Source organism: Schistocerca cancellata, chromosome 2, assembly GCF_023864275.1.
Source record: "Schistocerca cancellata isolate TAMUIC-IGC-003103 chromosome 2, iqSchCanc2.1, whole genome shotgun sequence".
In the NCBI taxonomy this organism is placed as follows: Eukaryota; Metazoa; Arthropoda; class Insecta; order Orthoptera; family Acrididae; genus Schistocerca; species Schistocerca cancellata.
The window spans coordinates 177663654-177670640 of NC_064627.1; the positions used below are offsets into that span (position 1 = coordinate 177663654).

The following is a 6987-nucleotide window of genomic DNA, read 5'->3' on the forward strand; positions in this document are numbered from 1 at the left end:
CATACCGAATGGACGGTTCAGGATTAGCATCACGTTCTCTTCACCGATGAGTGTCGCATATGCTTTCAACCAGACAACCATCGGAGACATGGTTAGGGGCAACCCGGCCAGGCTGAACGCCTTAGATACACTGTTCAGGGAATGCAGCTAGGTGGAGATTCCCTGCTGTTTTGGGATGGCAGTACGTGGGGCCGACGTACGCCGGTGGTGGTCATGGAAGGCCCCGTAACGACTGTATAATACGCGAATAACATCCTCCGACCGATAGTGTACCATATCGGCAGCATATTGGGGAGGTACTCGTCTTCATGGACGACAATTCGCGCCCCCATCGTGCACATCTAGTAAATGACTTCCTTCAGGATAATGACATCGCTCGACTATAGTGGTCAGCTTGTTCTCCACACATGAACCCTATCGATCATGCCTGGGGTAGATCGAAAAGGGCTGTTTATGGACGACGTGACTCACCAACCGCTCTGAGGGTTCTACGCCGAATCGCCGTTGAGGAGTGCGACAATCTGGACCAACAGTGCCTTGATGAACTTGTGGATAGTATGCCACGACGAATACAGGCATACATCAATGCAAGAGGACGTGCTACTGGGTATTAGAGGTACCGGTGTGTACAGCAATTTGGACAAGCAACTCTGAAGGTCTCGCTGTATGGTCGTACAACATGCATTGTGTGGTTTTCATGAGCTATAAAAAGGACAGAAATTATGTTTATGTTCATCTCTATTCCAATTTTGTGCACAGGTACCGCAACTCTGGGAACCGAGGTGATGCAAAACTTTTTTTTGTTGTGTGTAATACCTTAATGACGCGGGTCAGAGCAGTTTTGTCTGGATTTCCTATGTCTTACAAAAAACTGGAACCGAAGATGTATTGCTTCAAGTAAAGATCTAATTTAGTGGAGGAAATGTAATATAACGTCAGTGCTGGCCATAAGCGTAATTCCGAAATGGTCCTGGGGACATTACACGAGTGAATTGAGGTAGTTTTTCCTTCTGATGTCATTAAGATACAAGGTATCGAGGTGCCATTTCTGCAGCGGTAAAACTGCGATGAGGTAAATAAAAGCATAAATATTTTTTATTGTGATAGGGTAACGGAAGCAGCGGCGCTGCAACTTCTAACTGCGGGGAAATATGCGTCGTTACATGGCGCTACCCTCTTCATAGCCCCAGACCATTCTCCGGGCAATCCATTTGCAGAGAGAATACCCTGTCCACTGCGCGTTCCTTTGTCTAACAGCTTTTATTGCCCCTCTTTCTGCCTTTCCGCTCGTGTTCGTGTTTCTGACACATTTCTCATCGCGACCATTCAACGAATTTGCGCCGTTCGGGCGCCTTTACTTTATTCGGAGACTTCGCTTTTTTCTTGCCTCAGCAGCCAAAAGCACAAAGGAATATTATCTGCTTGTTGTTCTTTTTCCCTTGTGCTGCCTCGTTTTATGACTCGCTAGCAAAAGCTGAATTGTTACGAAGTGGAGAGTGGGTGCACTGATCTCTCAATAGCATGGTGGTCTGCAGTAGTGGGATGTTATTGGCTTTACTAACGTTCAGTTACAGACTTCACCGAACATTTTATGTTAGTTTGAAGATGTAGAAAAACAATTCTGCACATTCGTCGAGAGATCGAATGTGTCCCATCTAAGAGGGGACATGCGCATTTCCTCTGGTATTTCGGCAGATATTTCCAATGTCTTTTTTGAAATGTGTAACTGGAGGTATGCCAAACAAATACTGCTGATGACGCTCAGTCTCGACAGAGAGCGTGGATTTGTTTTCCGTTACAAATAAAATCATTACTGAGCGGAATTTTACGCAAAGCTTTAGAGACAGGTTTCTTACATCAAAACATGAAAAAAAAGCTGAGTTAACATGGGCTCTAAAATGCATACCTTAAGAGCTACGTGCACTTGTTCAGTAGAACAGAAGTGTTTCACACTAGCGAAGATGAAGAAGTGCTCATAGCTCTTAAAGTATGCATTCAGAACTCCATGTTTACTGGATATATTTTCGCGGTTCGGTCCATGCTGCTAATGTTAGCCACTCAGGCCGATGCGCACGGAAATTCAAGCTGCTCACCGGAGACGGTGTCACCAAACATGTTCTTCGCTTGGTTTCCTAAAACCGAACTAGAGAGCGATGCAAAGATTGAACACGGGGAGCTAGTAAGGAACGAACCCGAGCCAAAAGCTGAACGCTGTCGTGCGCCGTCATCCACGCTATGGGAACAACTGACACTAAATGTACCTGCGGGCTGCTAGAATTTCCGCGCGCAACGGCCTGATCTACTAACTTCAATACTAATTAACTCTGAAACGGCCCAACGTATCGAATATTTTTCTGAACAATTATTTCTCAGCACAACCTACCCTGCAACACCCTTACAAGCTTTTCAGACTGTCGTGCATATACACTGAGGACCCAAAGAAACTGGTACACCTGCCTAATATCGTGTAGGGCCCCAGTGAGCACGCAGAAATGCCGCAACGCGACGTGGCATGGACTCGACCTATGTCTGAAGTAGTGCTGGAGGGAATTAACATCATTATTCCTGCAGGGCTGTCCATAAATCCGTAAAAGTACGAAGGGGTGGAGATCTCTTCTGAGCAGCACATTGCAAGGCATCCCAAATATGCTCAATAATGTTCATGTCTGGGGAGTTTGGTGGCCAGCGGAAGTGTCTAAACTCAGAAGAGTGTTCCTGGAGCCACACTGTAGCAGTTCTGGACATGTGGGGTGTCTCATCGTCCTGCTGGAATTGCACAAGTCCGTCAGAATGCACAATGAACATTAATTGATGCAGGTGACCACACAGGATGCTTACGTACGTGTGACCTGTCAGAGTCGTATCTAGACGTATCAGGGGTCCCATATCAACCCAACTGCACACGCCCTACACCACTACAGCACCTCCACCAGCTTGAACAGTCGCCCCTGCTGACATGCAGAGTCCATGGATCCATTAGTCTGTCTCCATACTTGTAGACGTCCATCCGGTCGATACAGTTTGAAATGAGACTCGTCTGACCAGGCAACATGTTTTCAGTTATTAACAGTACAATGTCGGTGTTGACGGGGCCCAGGCGAGGCGTAAAGCCTTGCGTTGTGCAGTCATCAAGGGTACACGAGTGGGACTTCGGCTCCGAAAGCTCATATCGATGAGCCGGCCAGTGTGGCCGTGCGGTTCTAGGCGCTTCAGTCTGGAACCACGTGACCGCTACGGTCGCAGTTTCGAATCGTGCCTCGGGCATGGATGTGTGTGATGTCCTTAGGTTAGTTAGGTTTAAGTAGTTCTAAGTTCTAGGGGACTGATGACCATAGATGTTAAGTCCCATAGCGCTCAGAGCCAACCCATATCGATGATGTTTCTTTGAATGGTTCATACGCCGATACTTGTTGATAGCCCAGTATTGAAATCTGCAGAAATTTGCGGAAGGGTTGCACTTCTGTCACGTTGAACGATTCTCCTCTGTCGTCGTCGTTCCAGTTCTTGCACATCTTTTCCCGGCCACGGCGATGTCGGAGATTTGATGTTTTACTGGATTTCTGATGTCCACAGTACACTCGTGTAATGGTCGTACGCGAAAGACCCCACTTCATCGCTACCTCGGAGATGCTGTATCCCGCCGGCCGCGGTGGTCTAGCGGTTCTGGCGCTGCAGTCCGGAACCGCGGGTCTGCTACGGTCGCAGGTTCGAATCCTGCCTCGGGCATGGGTGTGTGTGATGTCCTTAGGTTAGTTAGGTTTAAGTAGTTCTAAGTTCTAGGGGACTTATGACCTAAGATGTTGAGTCCCATAGTGCTCAGAGCCATTTGAACCATTTTTTTGCTGTATCCCATCGCTCGTGCGCCGGCTTCAACACCACGTCAAAACTCACTTAAATGTTGGTAACCTGCCGTTGTAGCAGCAGTAACCGATATAACAACTGCGCCAGACACTTGTTGTCTTATATAGGCTTTACCGACCGCAGCGCCGTATTCTTCCTGTTTACTGAATACGCTTGCCTATACCATTTTATTTGCGCTGCATATAAGCGAGCGCAGGACGACACGCGAGTCGGTGTTCGAGTACTGATTCTTCGTATTTTACTGTTACACGTCTATAAAAAGAATATCGCACTAGACTGATTTCGGACCGATTCACCGAATGGGCGAGTAAAATTCCGCTTTAAAAACTATTTTATGCGCTGCAAGCAGTTTCCTTCGCAATGTTCAGTCGGAAACTTGTTGAGGTGGACCTGCATTCGCTGACTGCACCAGTTTGGAACCGTTCGCCATTGACAAGGAGAGAGAGTCGTCTCCGGTACCTATCGGTTACGATTGTTACACCTTGTTACATGGCTGCGAGTGTTGCACCTTCCCTTGAACACACGTTGGATGTGCGCGCGCGCACATTAACAAATCAAATGCTTTGGGGACGTCCAAACACGACAGCGCCTTTGTGTCAGTCTCTAACGTGTCCGCATCGACCCGATTTTCGTACAATCGACGAGCACACATACACCACTTCAGTGCTGTAACATACTTCGGCGGCAGAGGAACACGTGACCTCATCATACCGGTTAGCCTCCATCTAGAGCCCTGCAAAATGTTCAGTATCGAAGCGAGCACGGGACAAATGGTTCAAATGGCTCTGAGCACTATGGGACTTCTGAGGTCATCACTCCCCTAGAACTTAGAACTACTTAAACTTAACTAACCTAAGGACATCACACACATCCGTGCCCGAGGCAGGATTCTAACCTACGACCGTAGCGGTCGCGCGGTTCCAGACTGTAGCGGCTAGAACCGCTCGGCCACTCCGGCCGGCAGCACGGGACACCTGAAGGGGTAGACGCTCAAGGGTGATTTCAACCCCGCTCAAATCAAAAGTGCACTTGGCACACCATCGCAAGAGACGAGATCTGTGTTTCCCAGGTTAATTCTGAATCGGAAGTCGGGTTGAGAAGTTCATTTAATCTAAATGGTGAAATTTTACGACGGCAGATTATATAGGGTGTTCGGAATTCCCGTTAAAAATTTCCAGGACTTGTAGGGGGGCGGGGGAGTGAGTACATGATTTTTGAATGGGAACCTATGGCAATAAAAGTACTGTTACCGTGCTACAGCAGTTTGAAAACATGTTTGCTAGGTAGGTATTTAACAGGGTAGTCATGGTCGGGGGGGGGGGGGAGAGGGGGAGATGATTACGTTGGATTCGCTGATGTCATTTGACGTCTGTTCTACCTCTCCGACGTGGTTCAAGTCTCATTCACGTATATATGACGGTAGTACCTGTTCCCGAAAGAACAGTTACCGTGGATGACCATGCAGCTTTGCTAGAAATGAAATGATAATTAAATGGACACCCTAGGTGCAAACAGGCGTTGATGTACTTCAGTGGGGACATGTTGAAAATGTGTGCCCCGACCGGGACTCGAACCCGGGATCTCCTGCTTACATGACAGACGCTCTAACCATCTGAGCCACCGCGGGCACAGAGGATAGTGCGTCTGCAGGGACTTATCCTTGCACGCTCCCCGTGAGATCCACATTCCCAACATGTCCACACCACTACTTTCGTAGTGCGCCTAATAGATGTTTGCCCATCATACTCATTACTCGTGGCAGATTAATCTACCAAGTCCCGTACGAGTTCGGGCATAGCGTGTGCGTTCGCACAAGAAGGTCAATGGCCGGGAGGCCATATTTCAATTATATATGACGGTAGTATCTGTTCCCGAAAGAACAGTTACCGTGGATGACCATGCAGCTTTGCTGGAAATGAAATGATAATTAAATGGACACCCTAGCTGCAAACAGGCGTTGATGTACTTCATTGGGGACGTGTTGAAAATGTGTGCCCCGACCGGGACTCGAACCCGGGATCTCCTGCTTACATGGCAGACGCTCTATCCAAATGAGCCACCGCGGGCACAGTGGAGAGTGCGCCTGCATGGACTTATCCCTTGGTGTGGACATGTTGGGAATGTGGATCTCACGGGGAGCGTGCAAGGGATAAGTCCCTGCAGACGCACTATCCTCCGTGCCCGCGGTGGCTCAGATGGATAGAGCGTCTGCCATGTAAGCAGGAGATCCCGGGTTCGAGTCCCGGTCGGGGCACACATTTTCAACATGTCCCCAATGAAGTACATCAACGCCTGTTTGCAGCTAGGGTGTCCATTTAATTATCATTTCATCTCATTCACGTGTCTGTGACTGTTAGAGCAACATGGTTGAGTACACGTTTGCAGACTACAAAGTCATGATCCTTCTGAATGGACTTTCTCACTGTAGTGGAAGGGCTGCTAGTCGTCTTTATCGTTCTCCATAATGTCCGACTCCATTACATACCCATTACGCAATCGCTTCGAGAAAGGGTACTTCACAGTCAGTAGGCGTGACTGCGGTGCTCCAAGTAGAAGCCACGCACCCAATTTAGATGAGGCCGTACTGCATCGCGTCGAAGGGAACTCGTGAACGTGTACACGAGCGATTTATTTGGTTATTAACGAGTGGAACTGTAAAATAGGGGATGTACGGGGACAAGCGTAATCAGTTACTTGTAAAAGTGATCGATTTCCAACATGTTTTCAAATGGTGATAGCACGGAAACGGTAAGTTTCCGGAAATGGGTCCCAATTCAAAATGTTGTCTACTCACTCCCCTCTTCAAGTCCTAGAAGACTGTAACGGAAATTTCCGAACACCCTGTAAAAATTCCCGAGTTATATTTCAGATGATATGCTGACTTACAGATCTTACTTTTATTTACATGATTCTGTTTTACTGCAAAAGTGTGCAGAAGGGCTATCGAAAGGAAAGAAATTAGGAAAAGAAAAAGAAAGCGGATGGGAACAGGATGGAGTGCACGGCACTACGAGAAGTTTTTGACAGAGCACTGAACGACCAAAATCGAAACAAGGCACGCCGTCCGTGGTGTCAGAGCGGTTCTAGGTGCTACAGTCTGGAGCAGCGCGACCGCTACGGTCGCAA

General features: G+C 48.0%; 3 non-coding genes across 3 annotated transcripts; 1 reads left to right on the top strand and 2 right to left on the bottom strand.

Moving 5' to 3' along the window:
• Positions 1-5414: 5414 nt before the first annotated feature.
• On the bottom strand, positions 5415-5489 carry Trnat-ugu (transfer RNA threonine (anticodon UGU)). Its single transcript has one exon. It is a non-coding gene; the product is annotated as a tRNA-Thr (tRNA).
• A 364-nt stretch (positions 5490-5853) lies between these two features.
• Trnat-ugu (transfer RNA threonine (anticodon UGU)) lies at positions 5854-5928 on the bottom strand. Its single transcript has one exon. It is a non-coding gene; the product is annotated as a tRNA-Thr (tRNA).
• A 112-nt stretch (positions 5929-6040) lies between these two features.
• Positions 6041-6115, top strand: Trnat-ugu (transfer RNA threonine (anticodon UGU)). Its single transcript has one exon. It is a non-coding gene; the product is annotated as a tRNA-Thr (tRNA).
• The last annotated feature ends 872 nt before the right edge of the window (positions 6116-6987 follow it).